We start from the raw sequence: 24,357 nt of genomic DNA, 5'->3' as shown, positions 1-24,357 counted from the left end.
TGATCTCTAAAATGAGGCTTTGGATCTGCCCCCGTTATTGTAGCCTGTTGGGGCAGCCGGTCGCAAATGGCATTTTACCACAGCAGTCCACTACATAATCTCTAACTTTTAGAGTACACAGCACTGCTAGGAGCACACGAAAGTACTCTGAGCTTCTACTACACTAGCGGGGAACTCCCTCCAAGCTCGCATGCAGACTTCTGTCAAATAAAAAAAGGGCGAAAGGACAAGGACACAAGGGAGAACACTTACACAGGACTGGCCTTGCATGCAAAAGAAAAATCGCATCTACAGCAGCAATGAAAGGTTCTCCAAAACCTGCGCCGTCCTTCTAATATTTGAGTTTTCTGCGCAAGTACATGTAAGTCGCTCTTTCCAGCAAAAAAGTCGTGGAAAAGAGCTTCATTTGCTAAATAGCGAAGGGTTTGTTCGGTTAGACTTTTGAACCCAATTATGGAGTTCTAACAAATTCCGGGTTAGCTACCTCACTTCTATTGCTGAATTATTGTATTATATTGCTGTATCGTTGTATTGTATTATTGTGTTGCTAGCTCACAGAGCACCCATTTCTGGCAACTGAGTTTGCTGTTGACAGGAGACATTAGGGACATTCCTGGACTAAGACCATCTTTATAAACGATGGCATACATGGACGCAGAAGGTGGGGGAGGAGCGGTAACATATTTCGACCGACATCGGGTTGTACCTATAGACGAACGACGATCTTAGATATATATACAGTCGAGTCCACTTATAACGATACCGATTATAACAATATATCGGATATAACGATGAACAGCTTTGACACTGTCAACTTTTGTATTCTTACTATGGTAAAATAAACCGCTTATTACAATGTTCCAGTGCCATGATATCGGATATAACGACTGAATCCGGTTATACTGTGCACCAAACGTGCAAGAGTGACGGCTCTAATGGCGTGGTTTCGCTGCCTGCTCAGGTAGTGTCTTCGTAGGAGGCCCGATTAGTGACACAGTCTCTCGGGAACTTTGTCCCCGCCAAGGAAATTTACTTTAGCTAGGTAAAGCACCTATAGATGCCCTTGGAAAAGATTTGCGCTAGCTTCACACGCGGCAGACAAAGGTGACCGACTATGGCGTCTTTTCCGCAAATTATTAGTAGTATGACCTTGTTGGCGGGCGAATAAAATGTTTTGAGCTCTTTTCCGTCTTTTTATTTCGCAACCCGCTTATAACAATTATCGGTTATAACGATGGGATTTCCTTGGCACTTGGATATTGTTATAAGTGGACTAGACTGTACTTTGGTGTCCATGGTTCAGGGCGCACACCAGCGTGACTCAGGGGGGCGCGGACGGGGTTCGGTGTGCGTCTCCTTGCGTCACATGGTCAGACCGCGCCCTTTTTGGCGCGGAGTAGTCACCCGCGTGCTGCCATACTTCCGCGTGCATCGCATTCCCCCTCCTCCTTTATCGCGCCAATCGGCCGCGTCGTCGCCAGCAGGGTCCAAATGCGGAGCCGCCCCCGCCGATTCTGGGAGCTCCCCGGTCCGCTCGCTGCTGCTCGGAAGTTTCGTCGCGGCGTCGCACCAAAGCGTCTGCTTGGCTTCGGCCTTCTTACTTCCTTTAAAAGGGTTTGGAAGAAAGAAAGGCATAGAACGCCTGATCTGAATAGCAAAGTTTATCCGACATTGGACTTTACGACTTAAGTGAAGCGGAGGTCGTCGGAATCTCCATTTCAAAGACTGTGCACTTAGATCCTAGTTGGTTGGATACGAATTGGTTGGACTGCTTAACGGTTTCTTGTGATGGATAATGGATATAGGACATGTGGAATGAAAGCAGAATGTTCTCAAGGAGATGCCTCGTCATCAACAGTATCATCATCGTCATCATTATTATCAGTTCAGCTCATTTACATTTACCTGGTGGACGGTGGCCTTCCTTATGGACTTCCAGCTGCTTCTACCCTATGCTTTTAATGCAAAAAGCTTTGAATGAGCCACTGAGAAAAACATTGGCCTCGTATCTGCTCCTTTAGTTGCAAATGTCGTCAAAAGACGATAGTCTTTGTGGACATTTGCCAAGGAAACGCCCCCTTTGCTTTCCTGCTCACCTCTGATGCTGTTCCTGCTCCGTCGCGCTCATCCCAAGGTAAACACACTAAATATTTCCTCAAGGCGATTTCAATTTACCGCTGTCCACTGTTACAAGCCGTGTTCCTAGCTTGATGTCAGCGCTGCAGTACGGCGGAGACGCGCGTGAATCGAGGCGGCCGACTTCAAGGTTTATAGAACCCCGTTCCCGTGCTCCACGTGCGTTTCAAGCAGAACGTGAAACCTAGCTAGTGGAACCTTTCGTTGCTGTTGCCGCGTGATTTTTCGTATGCCGCCAGGAGGTGGCGCGGGCACCGGCAGGCGGCCGTTTTCTGCAGTAGATGTAGAATATCACTTGCTGTCGAAAAACCAAGCATCCATAAACTTTTAAAGGAACTCTGTAAATACCCCTTGCGTTTATAATTTCCTGTCTTATATTTGCGTAATGTCTTGTTCTTGTCAACAATGCTGATAAGTATGAACAAATTGTCAGCGGATTTAGACGTTTAGATTTGGCTGTGGGTTTATGACTATGGCGCAGCTCCTGTTTTAATTTGGCCTGGTGGCTGAATCGAGTCACAGACAGACAGACATACAGACAGACCAAACTTTCTGGGTTTAAGTAGCCCAAGAAAGACTATCGTCTTCAAAATAGCAAGTGTCGATGTCTATGACACCAAAGGGTCTCATTTGGAAGCGTTCCATTGCACGAGGAGCTCCATAGAACGAGTTTAAACTCGGCAGCGAAAGGTGGTCGTCCCCGCCAGTACACTGCACATAAAGGGAGCGAAAGGGTGCAGCCAAACGAGCGGACAGAGAAGCAGCGAAATTTATCGTCGTCGTCAACTTTCGCATTATACGCGGCGGCAGGGAGGAGTTGCGGCGTAACGCTAACTGAACGAATCGAAGCCATTGGAAAGGGTTAAGGCGAATCGCAAAGCAAAGCGCCTGAAGCGGCAAGGTTACACGATTCTGCAACAGCGGGCGGCGGAATTACGGCGTGTCGGGCTTTCAGGTTTTCATCTCGGGCTTACATGTTTCGCAAATGGACATTCATGTTTTCATATTAACAACCGTTAAGAAGTGCTTACGTGTCTTCGAACTTACCCGTCGTGGTGGCTCAGTGGCCAAGGCGTTGCGCTGCTCAGCACAAGGTCGCGGGTTCGATTCCAGGCCGCGGCGGCCGCTTTTCTGATGGAGGCGAAAAGCAAAAACGCCCGTGTGCACAAGATTTCGGCGCACGTTAAAGATCCCCAGGTGCTCAAAATTATTCCGGAGCCCTCCGCTATACGGCGCACCTCATCGCCTGCGTTGCGTCGGCGCGTTAAACCCTACAAACAACAGCTTCGAACTTCGTTATTGCATTCAAAGTTTTCGCATTAACAACCGTTAGGAAGTGCTTAAGTGTCTTCTACCTTCTTTATTCATTACTTTCGTATCTCATCCTTTCATAAAAGACTCCGTATTTACTGTTTTTTTTTGCCCAACACTTACCTCCCCACTAAAGTGATAGCCAACCTTTTGGGCGTCATCATTACATAGCCTGTATAACACCAATTCTTCCACCTCACCTGAGTCAAGATATCCTGCACCCGAGACCGTTGTGTAATATTTAAAAAATGCGTTTTTTATAGTTACATCTCGGTCCTCCTGCCAATCTTTCTCACATGGTGCAATGGGCTGAGCCAAGTTTTTCTCTTCAACCTACAAGAAGTAACGTCTATCTTGCACGTTGTCGCTGGCTAATGATGTTTATATCTTTCGAGTTCCTTCCATCCAACAACTGGCTGTTGCTTTATGGTGTACGCGAAAACACCAGGAACACAATAAATTCCTTAAATGAGTCCACGAAAAGAGAAAGAATAAATGAGTTACATAAACAGAAAGAATTGATGTAACGAAGTGAAAAAATGGCAGAATCTCCACTCCGTGGATGACGGCGAGGGTAGAGAGTGCAGGGACCCGAAATGACATCGAAGTTGCGGCCCGGGTAACATCCGATTTGCGCCTTGACCGTCATTCGATTTGAGCCGTGAGTTGCACCTTTGTTATTCCTAAATGAAACGGGGACTCGCGGCTCAAATCGAATTTCGCTTGATTTTCGCTATGGGCTGGTGTGCGCACGAATGGACTCGGACGGACATTGGGAGGTTAAAAGGTACTCCGCACCGTTACAGGCGAGCGAGAAAGCTGTTTGACTCTCGTGTGCTAACTCACGGTCGTAGCCCGATGGGTACGACGACTGACACTAACTAGTCTGGTCTACCAGACACAGGCTCGAATCCTGCCGGTGCCTGTGTGATTTTCTGCGATTGTAAATGCGATGCGTACGTACGCGGACGGACATTGTGCGGTCCTAAGGTACTCCGCACCTAATTAGTTCACCGACGAGATGTTCATGGTACCGCGAGGTCACCGGCTTAGTACCTTGCAAAGAGGTCTGGCATATGAGCAATGCCGATCCAACGCATTTCTATATTGTGAAGTTCTAAATACATTCATTTCCTGTAGGAAAGTGCCTGGGGATGTTTTGTGGCCTTGCTGCAGTAGAATTGGAATTATCGAGGACGTACGTATTTTTCAAAAGAAGTGTATCTTAATAATACACCAAACTTGGGGACTTCCTTCGATGCATCAGGGTGGTATCGCACAAACGCCACTTCTTTTTGTTGTCCATTAATTAAGGAACCCTTCTCCACACACACACACAAATAACTCCTAAACGTTTTTTTACCGATGTGCACTGCGCTAACGGCGAAATTAATTTCAGAACGAAGCCAGAATGCTGTGATGCAAGGTCAGTGGTGTTCTTTATTGGCAGCGACGTTCCTGCTCACAAGCGACGTCCGCCGTGCGACCTCCAATTTCAAACGACGATTTCACAGCCGGGTAGTCGAGGGAGCTGCAAACAGCGTCGCTGGCAGACCCCCCGTTTTTTTTTTTATCTTACCTTGCGTATGACTGCGGTACATATGCACGACCTCGAGCCGCGCCAGCAACACGCGAAATATCCGGGCATCTTTCACGGTCACAGGAAAGGTCGTCCCATTCCGATAAACACCGCACAAAATCACGAATGACACGCCGCTTGTATTTCCATGACGTGACGTCCAGACGGCTCGGACGATCTTGTTTCACCTCTGACAGGCGGAACCGACCGCTCACTGTGTCAACCAAGGCGGAAGCGAAGCCTCGACGCGTTGCGCAATGGCGGCATCGTAACGGGTAATTAGAGCTGCACAGGTCGCATGTCAAAAGACGCAAAGTATGTTTTATTTTGTAACTCAGTGCAGCAAATAATTACTCGTGTGCTCGATGCGTGCGCAGGCGTGTAAGCCCGGGGTGTGCTTTTCCGTCCCTCATAAGGCGCTGGATCACGACCCGTGTCCCCATTTCGATTTTACTTTCGTCGTATATAAAACCGGCTGAATCTCCTTCCTCAGCTATTAAGGAGTCGGATTGTGGGGCACATTTTATGTGGAAGATGACAGTCCCTACCTACGCGCGCTTGTTTTCAACATTATGAAGACCGGGATCAGAAGCAGCTCTCGCATACTGCGGGGAGCTTCTCAGCAAAGCGTAGCGATATGCTTAAGTTAAGAGATGTAAAATGCTTGTATATTATTTTTAATAGGAGCTTATATGGTTAAAATTACCTGAATTTGTCATGTCTGGAACGAAACCTCGGAGCCTGCACGTGTATCTGCAGCAGGAGGCGTTCTTATAGCGCGAGGCGTTGAGAAAATGAATGTGCCGGTGTCACCGAAAAGGTCCGCAACCATCGAAAACATTATTGCCACCTGTATCTTTTATATCTCGCCACTTGTGAATGCTTCTTGAGTAGATTAGTTAAAAGAGACACCATTGTCGAAATCAGTAGAGGGAAAATTAGTAACCGTACTTAGCGATAACCACCATCAACGCCCAAGAGAAAACAAAATTGTTCCTACTTTTCACCTAAAATCTGTGTAACTTCTATTGCGGGCGCTAAAAAGCTTGTCTCAATCTACCTTTAGAGTGTGGAATTGTTGTTTTGTTTTGTTCATTTTTTCAGTGATTCAGTGGCCATGAGGCCTTGTTGAATCCCTCGAGTGTGTGCACAAGCGTATAAGTTTTGCAACTAACTGAACGGCCGGACAGAACAATCAGTGCGTGAAGGCGGGTACGGTAGGGCAAAAATAAGGTACAACCTTCACAAAACGATTGTAACCAAGGGTCAAAAGGTTTCGATTGTTATCTTAATTTGTGCAACGCTTTGGCATCTTCGCACGCATATTTTGATTCTGTGAGCGAGGACATTGAAGTGGAAAACTGTAAATTGTCAGAGCGGCTTCTGTCATGAGAATGGTCTGGCACAGAACAAGTAATTTCCTGTCTTCATGTTTTAGCCATACCATAGTAGCAGTTATTCCTACGGCGAGGGAGTGCTTGTAGGAGCTTGCGATGTCGTGAAAGTTGTTCGCGGTCTTACCTTGTGTTAGTATTCAACGTCAGCAGTGCGGGACAAATGAGAAAATCCTCAGTATTCAAGAGGCTGCAATATCCAGACAAGAAATTTGAAGCAATGTATAGCGGATAAACAGGAATAAAAGCCGTTGTAAATCACATCTGTTTTCTCCTGAAACACAGCGCAGACACCAGAGCGCCTACCAAATTTAGAAAAAATCCTCAATCCTTGGTTAATTTGGCGCGACCGGCAAGAAATCTGTAAAAGTTCTGAAATCATCGGCACTTTACGTCGTAACGAATAAATATTCAGTTTCTAAAGAGAAAACAGGCGTTAATCGGCATCTTCATTACTTTCGCTGACAATACTATATGTAATGTGCGCTACAAAGTCAAGTTCCGCAGACGGCTTTATGACGCGTACGTTAGCTACACAAACATATACTACGGCCGTTACTTTCCTCTTTTCAAGATCGATACGTAGCGTCGTTTCTCATGTAAAGGATCTTATCCCTGCTTTTAATTATAGTTCTGTTCGTGGCACATTTTTTAAGGTTTATTTTCTTCTAGTTCGCTTTTTTTTTTTTTACCGATCGGCCTAGGGCCCGCTCTTTCGCCGTCCCCGGCGCAAACGTCACGCTGTTGTTTTTTATGAAGTTGCGTAGACGCCACAATCGCCTAAACTATCCACTGAAAACGCGAAGAATGTTACAACAAGAATGTTTACGCTATCGCGAGTTCCAAGTGGTCTCAGTGCATCTCGTACAAAATCAAGATATCTGAAGTTTGTGGTCTAGGTCGTTGCCTTATCTTTGCATGAAGCTCACGGTCATCACACAGAGGTCGCGCACTGCTGGCGTGCGTGACACTGGAAGCGTCGAAGGCGACCGATTATCAGGCGCCTGCCGCGTTCCAAGCGTAAGGCGAGGTCGCGATGTTTCAAGGTGTGCCAAGCGCGTCATTGTTGACGTGGTGAAAATTCCCTGTAACTGAAATTCTCTGCATTTGGCTGGTTAAAACCACAGGGGCCAGTAAATGCCCAGATGGCAGGTGGCTATACTAGGAGGCGCGTCTTCATAAGGAAACTCTCCACGTTCCCATCCGCGACATTTTGTACAGAGGTATAAGCGCGACAATGCCTGAATGCAGCCAGTGCGCTGTCCACTTGTTCGCCTAAAAAAAATCACTGTTTCCTTTCTATGAGCAACTGCCAAAAGAACTGCCCTGTTCGTCCTAAGTAGCCTATTGTGAATGGCGGGAATACATCACCGCTGCCTCGCTTGCTTCCCGTTTATCCTGACGCAAACAGCGGCCGTAGCAGCCTCTGTTTGCGTCATGGATCGCTGCGAGGGAAATGAGGCAAGGAAATGCGTTGTTTGATTAGCGGTTTAAGGCAATTAAGGCATCTAAGGCATTTAAGGCATTTAAGGCAATTAAGGCATCTTTCAACAACGAATCAATGATAAAATGGCTACGGGCAGGTCATACTTTTGGTTGAAACCTTTACGTTTTACATCTCACCGAAAGTACCGGGCTCGTACCTATCTCGGAACGGGTTGTCCCTTTAGCGTTTTACGTGACACCGGAAGTACCTTGCTCGTACCTTTCTCGGAACAGAATCTCGCTTCCCCGCCCACCTGCCCCGGAGTACCCTGTGTCTAGGCCGACGCAGGCACACGCGGCTTTTTGCTGATTGCGTTTTAACAATGACAGCCTTATTAACTTACGTGCGCATAAAGATGGCTACGACAAAAGATTGGCATCCGCTGCTCGTTTTGGAACTATTAGAGCAAGCATTGAAAAAATATAAGCTATATTATACTCCACTGTTTTTATGGGCCTCTGCATACACATAAGGGCCGTGTGGTTTCTCGTTGCTGCTTTTGATGGATGCTCTAAATTGATCTTTTACGTCGGCTTTAAAGGAGGTTTTATTATATTTGGACTGCAAATGGCGTGTCATAACACAAGTTGGAGAGGAGTATTCATGTTTATGTGGAAGACTAGAAGAACTGTATGTTCGGATCGAGTACGCTCGGAGTGAATAGATATTTGATGCGCTGCTTTTTATTTAATTGCATGATGGCTAGTTTTGTTGCACAGTATACATACTGGCCAGGTATTTTTACCAAAATACTGCGGGAAATTTTTCGATTTAATGTATTTCTTCATGAAGCTGAACATAATATAAATATGCTTTACGAGAGTGGACTTTATTACAAGACCTGCGAATTTTGAGCAGGTCTTGTAACTTACTCCACCTTAGGCATTTCCCCTAAATCTGGTCGATTAATTTTTAACCCACTTCTTAATCGCTGGCGTAGATCTTAACGGGACTTCGAGAGACGGTAGGGTGCTAAAAGGGGCTTAGAACCACAAAATTCTCTCCCGAGCGCAGTGACCAGAACGCAAAAACAAATATTCCGTTACTTTAGCATGATGTGCACTAAGTGGTCTTCAGAGAGCTCGCCGGAATCGGCTTACGAAGGGGTAAAAAAACCGGGTACAATGCAAGCTTTACTGCTCCAGTCAACGCCACAACTTGCGTTCCGCCTCAGATGAAACGATTTGGACCGCCGTGCCCGTCTGTAGTAGCGATGATCCTACCCTGATGAAATAGCAGGGGCGGAATTTGTGCTGTTCGGAAACACCGAGTGTTCTATGTTTCAACACATTTTTGGTAATGCCGAATTCACAGCACGTTGCATGCCCGAAACCTGCGTCGAACAAAATGTAAACTATGCAATAAATCGAGCGAATCGCCTATTCCTAACATTCATCTACTCAGAAACTGATGCTTTTGTGCAAATAAAACGAATTATTTCATTTTGAGGTTTATCTTAACATTTGCGTGGAAAACGGGGACGTTTGCGTGGACGTTTCTGTGGAATACGTCCATGCATGCACAAAAGACAAGCACTTTCAGGATTAGTTGCGTGCACCAAAACCAATTTCACGTCTACTGACTGCGCTGCCCGTGAGTTCGTAAAGACTGCAAAAAAATGTATCAATGTTATCACTGTACAGATAGTTCGGCTCGCCTTGCGGGTAACTTGCCGATAAATAATTGAATATGCTTTTGGAACATCCTAATGGTAGCGCACTTTAAGACGGACACCATAGGAAAGGAGACCACAAACTGCAGCGCTTACTCGCAACTGATTTTTTATTTTAACAGACATGCATTTAAATACTACAACCTAAAACCCATGTGACCACACATCATCCATACGTCACAATACATCGTGTTAATAAAACATCACTTCCGAGTCAGCGCTGCGGTTTGTGGTCTCCTTTCCTGGTGTCCCTGTTTAAGTACGCTACCATCAAGAGGTTCTAATTGCAATACCAACTAGCCCAATTGTGAGTTCTTCTACAGAATGTACTTTGCTGGGATTTCTAAGGCGAAAGCCTAAGCTGTCAAGCCTAAAAAAAGCCTAAGCCTAACGCCTAAGCAGTCAAGTGATCGCATTCATAGTCGTCAGCGTCTGTTTCAACAAGAATGGTCCGTAATAGTCGCCGCTGTAAAGAGAAAATAAGCGGCGTTCGGGTGGGATTAGAACCCGGGTCGCCAGAGCCACAGCCAAGCGTTCTAACCACAGTGACAACCCGGCAGATTTTTAAAGTTGAACAAGAATTTGCCTGATGTGTACGCCCTGACAGGCGCACGTCGCTACACGTGCGTTGTACGGGTGCACGTGGAGGGTAGCTCTGGCTGTGGAAACGCGGCAGCGTGAAGTACGCCCAGCCTGCCTGTCAGAGTAACTCTTGTGAAAAGGCGGATAAAAAGAAGAAAGAGGCGCCCATACGATGTAACAATGGAGAAGTCTGATAATTTAAACGCTTTCCCATGTAAACCACGTAAGCAGACTTAAGTGTCCGAGGAGGATTTTTTTCGCTGCTCAAAGGATCAGTCTGTGACATTTTTCCGTATCTAGTGCAGTGCTTAATTGCCTTGAACGAATATGAATAATCAATTACGAGCCCAGCATATGCACCCTTCCTTTCGAGTATTCCGTGCTGTCCACGTAAACGGAGCCCCTACTTGACTGCCGGCTTGATACGATGTCGTCATATCAGTTCTTCCACTTGGAACACTTCCAGTCGCCGAAAGCATCCAGTCGTTCTTAATAAAACCACACGGTACTCTCGTGTGCGATTCAAAGGTAGCCGTAATTGGAGGCGGGAAATATTGTCGGATACATTCAACGAACGAAACAGTCCGGCAATAATTTTATAGCAGAGCTTAACTACTTTCGTCCTGCAGTTTCGCGAGGATGCGCAAGTTAACCTTCTGAACGGAGACACACCCCGGCGACACTCCCCTCGAAGCGCATCGCGTGATCCGCCGGGTCCGCGGTCAGCGCTGCGCCAAGGCCCCGTTTTGAGTCGTTCTACTCACGTAGCGGCGGCGGCCGCGGCGGGAGCGGCCGCTCAGCGGATCGGCAGCCGACCAAACCCGCAGCCTCCCACGCATGCGCCGCTTGGTCGTCTTGGGCTATGGGACTCATCTTGCGCCGCGTTCGCCGAGAATGAAAGCGAGGCCGGGCCTCGTTCTGTGAGCGTTGCACGGGACCGAACGGCTTGGAGACGTGGTCGGCAATACAGCTACATCAAAGGTTAACCAAGTGAAACCAAGACTCAACCACACCAAGCCAAGCTTTTGCTTTTCCTATCCAAGGTCAGCCGAGCTAAGGCGGACCCATTTTTCCCGCAGTTTTGTAGCGTTAGCTACACTGGGCGAAGTTGAGGTGTTTGGCGTGGCTCCTGGAGAGCCGTGCTGCGCATGCGCGATGAGCAGTGACATCACACGGCGCACAGACGCTGCTAATTGCCCGGTGTCTCTCACAAACCCCATGCGCCCAGCGTCTTCGCCGACCTCCGTTCCGCACGTGGCGGCCCGGTCCACTTGATGAACATGCGAGGGGTGGCCGGTTGTGCCACTGATGGCTCGTGCGTCGCAACAACACCGGCGTGCGCCTGTGGAAGCAGCTTTGCTCTGGGGGGATTGGTGACGCTGCGTCGGAGCCGCTTGATAAATATACATATGTCACACAACCGTATACCCTGTGTGTGTCATTGAAGCATCAGTAAGCATGATAATCAAGCTAATCCTAGACAACCAGGAAAGCTAATAATAACCAGCTGAACCTTAGCTCGCGATACGTATGTCCTGGCATAACCGAGCTAAACCACTGCTAATTTTCACTTCTTAGCCAAATTTACAATGCATGACAAGTGTAATAAACCTGTAGCTTATTCATATCTAATTGTCATGTACCTTCAGGACGTTTTCTTGAACTCTGGTGGCCCACTTTCACATACTGTTCCGACCCTTCTTAATTAACTTTATACGCGGCTACACGGACCTCATACGAAGATGGCTTGCGCTGTGCCCTCTACTGTGCGCGTAAAATGCGGGCAGTGACGTTATTCCCTGTCCCCTCATGTTATGCATCCGCTATCGTGTTATTCAATCCTACCCTCCACCCATCTGCCCCAATTCAACAAATGGAAACAGGGCTTCGATCCCTTTCTTGCCCCCCTCCCCCCCCCCCCCCAACCACCAAAAAATGCAAATTTTGTCAATTTTAATGTCAAATTGGTACTTATTCTGCTTTTCAAATGGGCTTAGCGTGCATGGACCTTCCTCCAGCACAGGGTTACGAACGCTGACCAGGAATGCGGTCTGGCTAGAAATCATGGCTGGGGAAGACGCTGAGTTCAACACTCTAGTTCCTATGCTTTCATGACGTGAATCTACATCCTCCGTCGCATCATACAGGAACTGTTGTCACTTCCGGTGGTGACGTCATTCTCGGGCGTGCCTTGCTTGCCTTACTAGGTGACAGATGTGCGCGTCGCGCAAGTAACGCGGCTTCGAGAAATCAACTGGCAAGCCACGGTCAACAACCCAATTCGCCGCACTCGTATCAAGGTTGGCGTACCAGCGAATTACGGTGTAGCGATGCGGAAAGTGAACGGCCACGACCGCGAGTTTGTTTATTCTGACATGGGATTTTACGCGCTGGAGAAACACGTGCGCTGTGAGGCGTGATGTAGGGGACGGCTAAAGATTAATTTATACCACCCGGTCATGTTTTTACGTGAGCAGGAACGTCGACACACCCTATTCACGACATCGTGAATTTCCCGTGGTTGCACCATCTAGGCCGTAATGGTTTCGTTAGCTCTCCGTCGTGCCACGTGCTACCAGCTGACGGAATGGGCTGGTGTTTATTCGTGATTTTCACATTTCGTGACACCTTACGGCACCGGTTCTAAGCTTCACCTTTCTCTCTTTTTTTTTTCGGGGGGGGGGGGGGGGAGAGGTGGTCTTTTCGTTGCATAAAATTCATGGAATTCATGGCTTGCGCTGAAAAAGCAGGCTAAACAAACCATATAGAGCGATTTACTTTATGCTTCGTCTTCTGCAAAAAAAAAAAATGCCGCATGCGTAATTATGCAAAATAGATTCTCTGAAGGATTGCTATAATTAATCTATTTGACGTGCACCTTTCGACTGGCTGCACCGTAGCTGGGTATTTTAAAGAAAGGTTGGGAAAGATACATCATACGTGTGTGTGTGTGTGTGCGTGAGTGCGCGCGTGCGTGCGCGCGTGTGTGCGTGTGTGTGTGTGTGTGTGTGTGTGTGTGTGTGTGTGCGCGCGCGCGCGCGTTTGTGTGTGTGCGTGTGCGTGTGTGCGCGCGTGTACGCGTGTGCGTGTGTCTGTGTGTGCGTGTGTCTGCGTGTGCGTGCGCGTGTACGTGTGTGTGTGTGTGTGTGTGTGTGTGTGTGTGTGTGTGTGTGTGTGTGTGTGTGTGTGTGTGTGTGTGTGTGTGTGTGTGTGTGTGTGTGTGTGTGTGTGCGCGCGTGTGTGCGTGTGTGTGTGTGTGTGTGTGTGTGTGTGTGTGTGTGTGTGTGTGTGCGCGCGCGCGCGTTTGTGTGTGTGCGTGTGCGTGTGTGCGCGCGTGTACGCGTGTGCGTGTGCGTGTGTCTGTGTGTGCGTGTGTCTGCGTGTGCGTGCGCGTGTACGTGTGTGTGTGTGTGTGTGTGTGTGTGTGTGTGTGTGTGTGTGTGTGTGTGTGTGTGTGTGTGTGTGCGTGCGTGTGTGTGTGTGTGTGTGTGTGTGTGTGCGTGCGTGCGTGCGCGCGCGCGCAATGGTAGCGTGGTTTTTCTCCTGAGGAAGGCAAAGATCCAATCAAATGTAGGCGCCGTGAATTCTTCGGGACTTTGCAGCAACCGCCGCCGCTTCCACTCAGGCGCCGGGCAACATTTATTAATTTCGGCTGCTGCTAAGTAAGAAATAGGTGCGCATAAGAAATAATGTTGCGTGTTTTGTTCAGAAGAGTCAACAATGGAATCCTAGCAGTTGTGCTCGTATAAACATCATGACGAGGGGGAGGTTAATGCCTTATTATTACTAATACCCAAACGGGCTCTGCCCGTGTCTAACTGTTTTAATAAACTTAGAAGCCACATGGTCGAAAAAAAGACGAAAAGACCTAGCTTGAACGTTACATCGTGACAGCCATTCTTGATGAACCGTTTTCTGCTTTCACCCCACTCCTTACGAGCATTAAATAACGTAGCAAGCTTTTCAACGGGTGTGTGGTTCACGAACATCGCGGCTACATTGTTACCAGCCTGAGTCATGTAGAACAATAGTAATCGTGAGCCATTCCACTCTGTGAAAGTGGCTGACAAGGGAATTTTTTTAGCATACGATATAGAGCCTACCCTCAATTTACGTGAGAGGTAAAGCCAATGTTATTTCTCTTGAGTGATAACGGCACTCATCTTAAAGAAATCCACATACATACACGCACACACCTTTCTTTTGGCTCTGCCGATCCTGAAAACTGCGCCTGTTGGTAATTTTTTTTTATTGCGAAAGTTTGCTCTGCAGCATAAAACGGTGGAGGCGAGTGTGTTTAAATGTACGTGAACAGGAAGTTTTCACTGAGAAAGTCTAAAAATTAAACTACCCAAAATGCGTATTTAAGAGATGAAGCATGGAAGCCTGAGGTAAAAATGTTGTTTTGATCTTGAAAATGGTTCCTGTTATTAACTAATCAACTACATAGCAACGTGATGGTAATTTGATGTTCAAATCGTGTTTTGAACGGCCTGCGACTTTAACGGCGACTCCATGCTAGTGCAGCTGATACAATGGGATGCTCGTTTTCCGAAGCCTAGCGCTTCGAGGAGACGTGGAGCGTCGGGAGTTCTTTTTCTCGGACACGAAGAGTACGTAGAACTCTGCCAGCGTAACTTTCGCCGAAAATATCGGTTATATTCGTTTTTTCATTAGTTCAGCGCCGGGTCAATGCATACGCGCGAAATTATAGCACTGGCGATGCTCTAAGCCGAAACGAGACCCGTATCGCACTCACTGCAAGCCACGCCGATCTAGTCGGGCACGAAATGTTTCCTAGAGTGCTTGCCCGGACCCGCTAAGGGTATACAGACCTGTCCCTAATTTAACAGCGGAGGTGTTTACGATTTAGGTAGATACGGTGGCGTATGCAAAAAAAAAAAATACCAACAAAATATTTGCCCCATACACGCTATGAAGGCGGTTGGAATGTAAAGCGGTAAACGACACCCACAACGATTACCCATGCGGCGTCACTTGAATTCACACACGTGGCTCTAGCAAAAGTTAAACCAGGGGCTCTGTCAGCCGTTACCTGGTATTCGCGGAGGCGGCGTCCCGAACGCAGCAGCGTCGGCAGAAATAAAATGGAGAGGAGCGTTTTCTGAAGGGTGAGGAGACGGGCGACACGCGCGGCTATGGCGTCATCTCTCTCACTGCCTGCTTACTTTTGTTTCATGTATCGCCCCCAAAAAAGCGCCTTCCTCTCCCAAGACGCTGAATCAAAATCACCGTCTGTTCCCCAGTCTCCACGTGTGGGCTTAGCTTAGTCGGTAAGACGACAGGCTCTCGCTCCGTTCCTCTTTGCGGGCCCAGGCTCGAACCCTGGTGGTACCAGTACTTTGTTTGGTCATCCCGGGTGCAGCCAGTAGCCAGTAGTAGCCTGGGATGTTTCTTTGCGTAGCCAATAGTAGCCTGGGATTTCTCTGCTGACTTGAACACGAAAATTTTCTTGGCTGGTTAGAGGTATACTGCTTCGCATAAAAAGACGCCCGCGGTGCTTCCTGGCGAGGAGGGAGAGCGCGAAAGCAGTACGCGTCAGATAACAGCGGACGGCACGCGCTAGCCTCCCGGCCTAGTAAACTGTAGCCGGGCGCAGCTTCCAGCACTGTCGAGAGCGAGCCTAGCCGCCGGGCTCAACACTACTCGGGGGACACGTGGCGTCTGCGACGCGCAGAGCCTTGCTACTCCGCGCCGAACACATCGGCGCGGAGTAGCAAGACTCACGCAAAGCATGGGTCGGGCTACGTAAATTCCGAGGAGGATGAAACGCCACACGAAAAACGCGGTGTCGCTGCTCAAGACCATATTGTACAATCTGGCTAAGCTTGGCCTCAGCGCTCATCACTTAGCCTATCCTACCAAGAACACCGCAAAACCTGACAAAAATTAGCAAAGCCTAGGTTGACAAAAGCTGCAGCGTTTCTGCAGCGTTGAACCACTAGTGCAAGCTGCACCAATTTTTGTCTTGCCAGCTCTGCTCCACTTGACGTTCACAGTTATTTGCGCTTAAAGTGTGTCTATGCATCTGCAATGTTCACCTGTGGCTTTTGTATTTATGTTGTACAACCCACCCCTTATGTAACACCCTCCTGTGGGGTATTTAAGGAAATAAAGTGAAGTGAAGTGAAGTGAAGCCGCTCGTCGGCTTCCATCGTTTAGGACAGTGGTTCGCAGCCTAGGATGAGCAGGGCACCTCTTGTGGACCTGTAGAAGTGACGGGTTAACCCCTGCAGCTATGAGAGGAGAGAGGGTGTTCGTATCTAAATTTACACCGCTAAAGGGAAAAAAGGGACAATTTGATATATAAAGTGCCACATAACTTCATCAATAGGCGCCAGAGCCGAAGCTAAAATGTTTCATGCCTGCGGCCGCGTTAAAACTTTTTCGTTATTTGCTTGCAAGTGTGCAAGCCTCGAACAACTATGCTCACATACATGCATTGGACAAAACTGTCACAGAATTTTCGCGGCCATCGTATGGAGAAGGGCGAACATCTCTGCAGTTGAACCAAAATGCTTGTAGGTTTATAGTAGCAAGTGTTCCTTCATTCAACACGATGTTGTTCTGGAGCTCCATAAACTTATCTTCAGCTTCGACACGTTCTTCAAAATTGGTCCCAAGTCATGTGTCTGGGGAACTAGCCCTTCATATGACGATTTAGCGTTCTCACATGGGCTACGTTACTGTCTCGGTGACTAGGTCGCTCACACATACTTTTCCATATCATACGATATTATTGTGAAGCCTAGATAGAAGATAGTCGCCCCTTCTCACACCGTTCAATCATCTTTGATGATTTTTACAGAAACACCTCATTCTTTTGGGGGAAGGAGGGAAAAGACCTGACAGAAATGATTTTGGGCGGCTTGCCGCGGAATTGTAAATTCGTCATGGTCGGACTGGACTCCATAAAGCAGAGATGAGTTTCTTTTGAGGCCAAGCTGTTAACGGAGCGTAAAAAATGCTTCCTGGAACCCCCTGGGGTTCTGGGACCACCATTTGAGACCCAATGGTTTAGGATCCCAACGTGTGCGCGGTGTTACCCCATGCTTCACGGCGTTCGCTGGACGCTTCGGCCGAACCTCCGACTCATCCGCACTCAGTGCACGCTTCGGCCTAATTTCGTCTGCTCTAAAGCAGGCGCGTGCGCCCGCTTTAAACTGTCGCTGGTTGCTATGCAACATGATGTCTTTCGAACACCTGCTGGTACCTTCCTGTTCTGCACTCGGGGCACGGTGCTGTCCCATTTTGCTGTTTCGGGTTCGAGCTGTCGTCTGCGTCTGCTCGGTTTACACTGCCCCCGGCTGCCATTCAACAAGAGGCCTGTTGAACACCTGTCGACGGTGGCTTTCATTTTTAATATTCATCGTCTAGTTTTCTCGGCGTCTCAAGCCTAATGATTCGCCTAATCGTAAGAATGCATGCGGAATGGTAATACCAGATTGCGTTTCGGGCAATCCAAGTGAGACCTAAAAGGGGCCCCGAAGACCAAATGCAACTTTGTTCATTTCGAAAGCAGGTATTAGCCTTCGTTAACTCGTTGAGTCTCATTCCAGCCAAAAAAAACCTCTTTTAACCGAAAACAGGCAAGGAATGTGGGAAAAGTTTCAAATTTTGCTTTGCAGTTACCTGATGTATAGGAAGGGGTTACCTATTAAGGGCACACCCCAAAAAACAGTTAGCAGTGTGTTCACTGGGCGTTATCATTTGTCTGGTACAATCAAACAAAAGTATAAGCCCCGCCACAATCACCCAGTAATGTTTCTTGGTGGTGGCTTACGTCGTCGGCCGCCAACCGCACAAAACAGATTCTGTGACGTCACAGCCACGTCACCGAAAAATGTCTGTGGAGTGTCTCGACTATTTTTTTTAAGTTTGTGATAAAGTTTGTCTAATTGTTATCAGGACAAAGAATTTATTTTTTTTAAAAGAACCAAGGTTGTATTTTGTCTCAATGGCCCATTTGAGTGCTTTTAGGTCGCATTTACGTTTTTAACGACCGACCAATACTACCCGCCCCACCGTGCCGTATCGTGCGGGACGTACGTGTTCCAATTCGATAAAGGAGGCGAAGGAAATCCCGCGTTAAAAGCGTATGCGCGGCCAGGAATTCAACATTCGGCTTCATGTGAGGTAGCGTAACGTTTGAAACACCGCGCCGTCGCAATGGGTTTATTTAATCCAACTTGTCCAATCCGTTCCCCTCCTTTGCAGTCGCTTTCAAATCGACAATCCGGTTACGCCTAAAGTCCGCGCCGAGGGCCTGCAATAGTAATCTCATTTCAAACTCTTCCAGAGAGTGTAAAAGTTTCCTGGAAATTTTCATCTGCTGTGTTTTTTTTTTTTCTTGCGAATTTGATCCTGTTCCTTTTATCATTTTTTATCAACTGCCAACAGGTGACACCCAGGTTTTTAGGTTGCCTGCCAAACAAAAAAAAACAGAAAAAAAGAGGTTGCCTGCAAAGGAATTACAGTGTTTGCTCGCGTATGGGGACCCACATTTGGAGCAAAGCCGGATGAGGCTCATGCAGCTCCGCTGGAGGGTGCGCAGCCATAGTGTACGTAATTTTAAACTGCGCTCACGTTCTCAGCCCACCAGAGCAAACTCTCACACCAGTCTTGAGGGGTGTAGTTCTCCATGAATTTCACGCTATTTTTTAAATTGACCAGTTTATTTGCTTCAGTCCGTCGTTGCACCATTCCTTTTTTAAACCTGACAATTTAATTGTTCGGCCTCACAACCGATCACATTTAGCATTCTTTTTTTCTCTACTCAACTCGTGTAGTTTCTTTTGCTTTGCTTTTCTCTGTTACAATACAATACTAACGTCGAAAATCCGGTGTTTTCTTTTTGGCGAGTTTGTAAGTGTTTAGCAAAGGTGAACTTCTGAGAGCTTGTTTTATACCGTTCACCATCACATACTGGCGTCTACACGAGCTATCTTAAATGCCACACACGAAGCGCACACGGGGCCATAAAATATGCAGCCTTGCAATTCCCCATGCCCCTCCAAAAAAAAAAAAAAAGGAAAGAAAATTCGTGAACGAGTTGTGTTGGTGCTGCGCTGCGACTAGTTCCTTGATTGGCTTTTATGAGTGCGGATGCGTCAGAATCTTTAGTCTCAATATCCGAAGCAGTCCAAATTGCATTATAGAAAACTGTTTATTCTTACCGAGACTTTCATTTGGGATAAAAAAGAAGTAGATTCCAGCATTTTATTATGTCATAAGTGGGCGTTTGCATTCTTTACCTGGACTAGTATCACTATAACTCTATAGTATACGCGCACAAGCTCTAATTAAGGTAGGCTACATTAGGCTTTCTGCGTCAAGAAGACCTGCCAATATTGTGTGCAGTGGACGATTACTTGTGCTGTGCAATTTTTTTGCAAAAGGGATTTGAGATGAAAGCAGACTTTATTTCTTTTTTTGCGGAGCAGTACACATACAGAACAATGACCTTTGTTAAATGAAGAAGACTTTTGCAGCAGCTTTAGCAAGCCCGAATTGCCTTTCCGGCTTAACGAAATAAATTTCACTGCAAATTGACGAAAGCGCCATATTCGTGCAGGATCTAGAAATTAATTGTTATGGTCGTTTATAAATTTCTCTTTGTTTCCTTAATCAACGAAGGATTTATTTACCCTCTCACGTGAAAAATATACTTGTGTACTTAACTGAACAAGAATTTGCCGGAGGAAAAATATAATGCGTGTTCGGTTTTAACAGAACCTATTTTTTGCTTTTAAACTGAGAAGACAATGCAAAGGCAGTCTTAATGCAATCTTAATGCAAGATTGCTGGGTGCTTCCCCGCCATGTATGAAATTGACCCGTTTTAGGTGTTCATCGGTTGTGAGGAAGTATGAAATGCGCCTTGGGGAATACCAAAGCCCTTCCCTCCCCCAACTATACCGAAAGGGTACCTGGAAACTAGTTCCTCAGCGGAAAGGTGCACAACCAGGAATAAATAAACATGCCAGTGTGGGGCTGTTATTCAGTTACGACGTTTCCTTAGCAGCCTGCAGAGTGTTCTAGGCGGGTACTGTGGAGGCGTACATACTACAGTTGTGTAGTAGGTGCATTTAAAGGAGCCATGAAGAGAAAATACAACTTCGTTTAATTTGAAAGAACTAGGATTCAGTATCTCACTCAGCTCCATTAGAGCCACAAAAGATGTTTTTTTTGCCGAAAAAAAGCAAGAAGTATTTAAAAACTTTCAAATTTTGCGCCACAGTGACGTGTTATGAGTAAGAATGACGTCATACGGGCCAACAATAAAACATAATTTTCAGTACGTTAACTGCACGTTAGCATTCAAGTGATGCGGTCAAATGGAACTAGAGGCCCCATTACAGACGTCCAGGCATGTGTCGTCGCGACAGGTCAGTTAGGCGGCCGCCAATCGTACAAACAAGGTTCCGTGACGTCATAAGAAAGTTGCGGGAAATTGTCTAGGGGGTCGCGACTGCTTCACACGTTTTCTTTAATATCTCCATTATTTGTTCAAAGATTGCGATGGTATTGGTATCATTGTTATCGGGACTAAGCAGTCTTTCTAATAAAGCGAACTTGTATTTTGTCTTCATGGCTCCTTTAAAATGATGCAAGACGCGTAGACATCGGGAAATATTTTCTTCTGTACTTAGAGGCGGTTCCGTGTTGCTTCTCTAAAACGGGCTCTTTTTGGATATAGTGTGGTTAAATGTACTTGCAGCTCTTCATCTAAAGCGGTTGAAGTGCCGATTGGAGCAATTACACCGATTTTTTATAGTTCCAAGTTGGTGGGTATAGTGTTCAACCAGCCGAGTTAATGACAAGCGTGCATCTAACTGCAACACGGCGCCGTTTAGTGCAGAGTTGAATTGTAAAAAAAAAACACCAAGTAAATTGGCGGTTCCTCCCTGCTCAGTTCACTGGGACATGATTTTTTTTTTTTTGTATTGATGCACAGTTGCCTTAATACGTTTTGGAGGTCCTCACCTAGTTGTAGGCGAGGTCTTATACATCGTATTTCACGAATTGTTCTTCCCCCCGAAAATAGCAGCTCTGGAAAGCATTGCCCTGCCAGGATCACATGTCCTCGGTGTGGCATCTCGTTTGAATTTCGGTATTCGTTATCATGTCAACGCGGCTTCTGGAAGGGCTTTTTTTTTTCTAAACAAAACTCGTGCATATAGTCCGCCGTAATTAACCCGCAGTGTCGCAAAATTTCACGTGATTAGCCAGGAAGAAGGCTTCGCTAAGGACTTATGCCCTCAAGGAGCAAATGTGAAGACAACTGCAGCGTTTTGAAGGTGTTTGCGACCAAGGTCCTAAAAAGAAAGTTGCAGCAGAGGTTTTTTTTTTTTTTTTTTGTGCACCTTCCAACAACGCAGCTACTTCCGAAGGAAAAGCCGCCGTTCGGCCATCCGAGACGTCTCCTTGCAGAACAAAAAACAGAAAGAAACGGAGAGCGCAAGTCTACCACTTGAAATATTTGAAAGAAAAAGAACGCCTTCTCGTTGAAACGCTAAGCCTATCCTCTGTTCACGTCCTCCTGAGCACGAAGACGAATCGACCGCCTAACCTTCTTGTACGCCCTAACGATCGTGGCGTAGGCCGTGTGGAACGTACGCCACACGCCCGAAGGCTCGTACGTTCCATGGCGGTGTAACGTGCGAGTACAGGAAGAGCAAACTATACTGGCGTGCTTTGTTCTCATAACGAGGCCGCCGCCTACTCGAGGCCTTGGGTCGTTAGAGCGCGACAGGTGTACAATGTTAGCCGCAGCGCATTCATAGCCAGCGTTCCACATCTGAGCCTTTCTCGTCCCCGTGCTTGTGACTAACAAGCGCTCCGCCCTTTTTGTCTTGTTCCGAACGAGACAGCGCCGTGTTTTCCACTCGACTGCGGTGATTAGTGGCCTGCGGGGACACAATGAAAAAAAAATAAGAAACGTAACATCGCAAGCCTGTGCAACCTATAGCGATATCTGTTAGCATACAATTATCGATCGCAGTCTCTCCTTGGACAATATTTCATGGCGTATATTTTAAAGTTCTGTCTTTGAACACTTAAAACATTGGTCGTAATCCAGCCGTGCAAAGGCCGATGTCCAGCAAATCTGTTGTAAACCGCTACAGGTGGTGATGGAGGAGGGTATGAAGTGCTTCTCGTCATCTCGGTGGGCTTCTCGCTTGCGCTCGGCTAGTTTCACTAGACAAGGGTGCAGAGTATGGGCACTCTTTTCTCCTATTGTTCCGAGCCGCCGCCGTGATGATTGGTCAGTTCGCAATGCCTGACATTTTTTGTACACTGCGACGGTTCATGGGTGCCGCCATTTTGTTCTTTATGCATTTTAGTCGGTTAACTGTGGTAGGCTTAGCTTGTCCTCCCTGCTCTGCGGCTTCGTGAGACAGACGTCGTTCCCAACGCGAATCAAACATAACGCTGTAACAGCATTTTCGCAGCAGAAGTGCGTCAAAAGATGCCGTTTTACTGCATCTTCGGTAATCTGTTTGACCAACGACCCGGTCGATGTTAACAGCAAGGTCGTAGATGCGGCAATCTCGCAACACTGATAAATACCAAAATGGCCGCCGTTGCTGACTTGCGAGCCTCAGTGGCGCTACACTTACCCTCTCTACTGACACTAAGCTCGGCTTCTGTAGCGGCAAATGCTGAGACCTGCCTAGCCTGACACACGCGCTCGGCGTCTTAGGCAAGAACTGCTCTTTTTAGTGACGCTTGTCCTGCCTAGCCTTCAAAGATAATCTGCAAACATAACCTTTACCAGAAACTTATGGTGGGGGGTGTTGCGGATTTCGAATACCCCGCCAACATGAACAGTCATGATGATGAGAGAGACGCCGGCAACGAAGTGGCACGTACACGCGCCACCGATGCGTGCTGGCACGTTGGCTCGTGATGGTGTTCGGAACGCTGCGCTTGAACGACCGTGCACGGCTTTGCGTCGCTCTCTTCACGGCGCCAATAAACCCTGAAGATCGGCTTTCCCGACTCGTAACACTGGTGCCGGAAACTCGGGAAGCAAGCCAGCATCGCGGCGAGCCTTCTTTTTACGAGCTGGGTGAGCCTTTTCTTCAGCTACGACCGGCATGGAACGTATCAAGAACAAGCGCGCGTCACGGCGGGCTATGAACACGAAGATTATCAGCGAGGTGGAGCAGCTGCTACAGTCTCAGCAGTTGGACCTTTCGTGTCATTCACGGACGTCTCCGAGCAAGCAATTCAGCATTGTCTGCGCTCAACGCCGAACTCGAAGCCCACCTGACCGACGACCAAGCAGCCGAAGACTACGCTTCGGTCATGGAGTATGACGACGCAGCGACCAGCGCACTGGCTTTACTCGAGCATCACATGGAGATGTTGAGGTCATCTTCGACGCTCCAGACTGCTTCTTCATTTGATGACCCCAGCGGAGACCGCCGGGCTGCGACGTCTACCGGACAGCCCAGACCACCGACTCGTGAGTTTGGAGCACGTCTCCCGAAGCTAGAGCTGATGCGCTTTGACGGAGCTATAACGCGGTGGCAACCTTTTTGGGACATGTTTCGCCATTCCGTTCACGAGAATCCCAGGCTGTCCAATATTGACCGCTTTCATTACTTGCTTTCGCTTCTTGACGGAGCTGCTGCTGAAGCCGTTGCGGGCCTGCAAGTGACAGAGTCCTGTTATCAAGATGCTCTTAATATCTTGAAGAATCGGTTTGGCAATTCCAAATTGATCGAGCTGAAGCATTTTTAAAATCTGCGGAAGCTCAGGCCTGTCGATTCAGCCAGCAACGTGCCCGCATTGAGGAAGCTGTACGACCACGTGCAAACGAACCGGCGAGGACTGGAAAGCTTGGGCGTTGGCATTTCTTCTTACGCGGCAATGCTGAATGAAGTGCTTTTAAAGGTGATACCTGGCGACATTATTGTCGATTACTTCACACAGCAGAGCCTTGCAGCCAGCGCCGCTTCCACGAGCAGTCAGAGTTCTTCTGCCCAGGACGTAGAACATCTGCTGTCTTTCATGCGAGTGGAAGTAGAGTGGAGGGAAAGAAGCTTCCAGATCAGCAAGCCTCAACGAAGTGAGGAGGCTGACCGAGGGCCCAAGAAGCAGCAGTCTATTCCTACCGCTGCCGTCCTGCACAACAAGGCACAGACTTCGTCTTGCTTCTTCTGCTC

The 24,357-nt window shown here is 47.5% G+C and overlaps 1 protein-coding gene across 1 annotated transcript in view; it reads left to right on the top strand.

The window, feature by feature from the left end:
- The window catches only part of LOC144179439 (uncharacterized), a 114,213-nt gene that overhangs the window by 4,973 nt on the left and 84,883 nt on the right, over positions 1 to 24,357 (top strand). The window lies entirely within an intron of this gene.

Source organism: Haemaphysalis longicornis, unplaced genomic scaffold (genome assembly GCF_048455015.1).
Source record: "Haemaphysalis longicornis isolate Haplotype H1 unplaced genomic scaffold, Haemaphysalis longicornis Haplotype H1 scaffold_4, whole genome shotgun sequence".
NCBI classification, from domain to species: Eukaryota; Metazoa; Arthropoda; class Arachnida; order Ixodida; family Ixodidae; genus Haemaphysalis; species Haemaphysalis longicornis.
This window is presented reverse-complemented; position numbering and strand designations above follow the sequence as displayed.